Genomic DNA, 1,619 nt, shown 5'->3' with positions numbered 1-1,619 from the left:
CATGACGCCTTGGCAATGGAAGATGCCAAGAAGCTGCAGGAGATCCTTGACCAGAGGGGGGTGCTTGACCGCACTGAAAGGAAACTCAAAAGCGTCGAAGAGGCTGCCCGCCAAGGAAGTTCAACTTGCCAACCTTGATAAAAGCGGAGCCGAACGTGCTTACAAAGAAAGTCAAGCTACCCTCCAATGGCTGCTTCGAGAAGCGTTGCCTCAGGTATCTTTATCTTTTTCTTTACGCTTTCCGCTCGTAATTAGAAAATGTTCTAACTTGTATTCTTTTGTAGGTTGTGCGTCGGGTCCTTTCAGAGACCTCTTATGACGATGCGATGAGCGCAGCCCTCAACGCTTCTCATGAGGATGGGGAGAAGACTGGCTTCCTGCTTGGTCTTGGGTTTGCTGAGAGAGGCTTGCCGCCCTCCAACTTCCCTTTATTCAATGTTAATACTGAAGCTGCTTATGACCAAGCTGTGAACCAGTACGCTGCCTTCCCGCATCCAGTGGTGGAGAAGGTGAATGAAGCTGCTGCTGCTGATGATGGGCTAAACATCCTTAAGGCTTTCCTTGGGCAGCCGCTCTCTGACGGTGCTGGTCCAAGCGGAGGTGGCCCTGAAGCCTGATCCTGAAGATCCCTTCCCACTGCTAGGATAGACAGCTTTGTATAGATTTCTTTTAGGCGGGTAGTTACCCGGCCACTGTTGTAATATATCATTGAAATATACGATTGTTATTCCTTTCATTGGATTCTTTGCTTTATAAACTTATGACTTGCATACTTAGTTTAAAATAGCAATTTTCCAAGTGTTTAGAATAAGAACCTTTGAACGTGGTTGATAGTGGGTTAAAGTTTCGCTTCCTCCTTCGTGATTGTGCGGGTAGAACCGTCACTTGCACTTGGTAGGATGGCTAAACTTTAACTTTTATCTAACCTGCGTGTAGGTTTTTCTTACTTTTTGAGGATAAGTTAACCTTTGAACGTGGTTGATAATAGGTGTGAAGTTTTGCTTCCTCTTTCGTGATAGCGCGGGTAGAACCGTCACTTGCACTTGGTAGGATGGCAAAACTTTACCCATACCTGACCTGCGTGTAGGTTTTTCTTACCTTTTTAAGAATTTTGTTTTGAACCGTTCGACGCGCGGTTGTCGATAGGTTAGTGTTCATCTTCCTTTCATGATTCGTGCGGATAGACCGGCACTTTCATTTAATGGAATAATTGAACTCTTCTCCTTCAACTGACCTGCGTGAAGGTTTGCCACGTTATTGGGTTCGTGCGGGTAAGACCGCCTTCCCACGCAACGACTTCACGTAATGTGAATGCCGTCACCAGTGTTGGATAGTTTTAACCGTTCGACGCGCGGTTGTTGATAGGTTAGTGTTCATCTTCCTTTCATGATTCGTGCGGATAGACCGGCACTTTCATTTAATGGAATAATTGAACTCCTTCAACTGACCTGCGTGAAGGTTTGCCTGTTGAGGATAAGTTAACCTTTGAACGTGGCTGATAATAGGTGTGAAGTTTTGCTTCCTCTTTCGTGATTGTGCGGGTAGACCCGTCACTTGCACTTAGTAGGATGGCATAACTTTACCCATATCTGACCTGCGTATAGGTTTACCTTTTCCTC

Source organism: Bidens hawaiensis, unplaced genomic scaffold (assembly GCF_021521415.1).
Source record: "Bidens hawaiensis isolate Kalapana, Puna unplaced genomic scaffold, B.hawaiensis_p1.1 tig00032149_1, whole genome shotgun sequence".
NCBI classification, from domain to species: Eukaryota; Viridiplantae; Streptophyta; class Magnoliopsida; order Asterales; family Asteraceae; genus Bidens; species Bidens hawaiensis.
The sequence above is the reverse complement of the archived record's forward strand: the minus strand, read 5'-3'. Positions refer to the sequence as shown.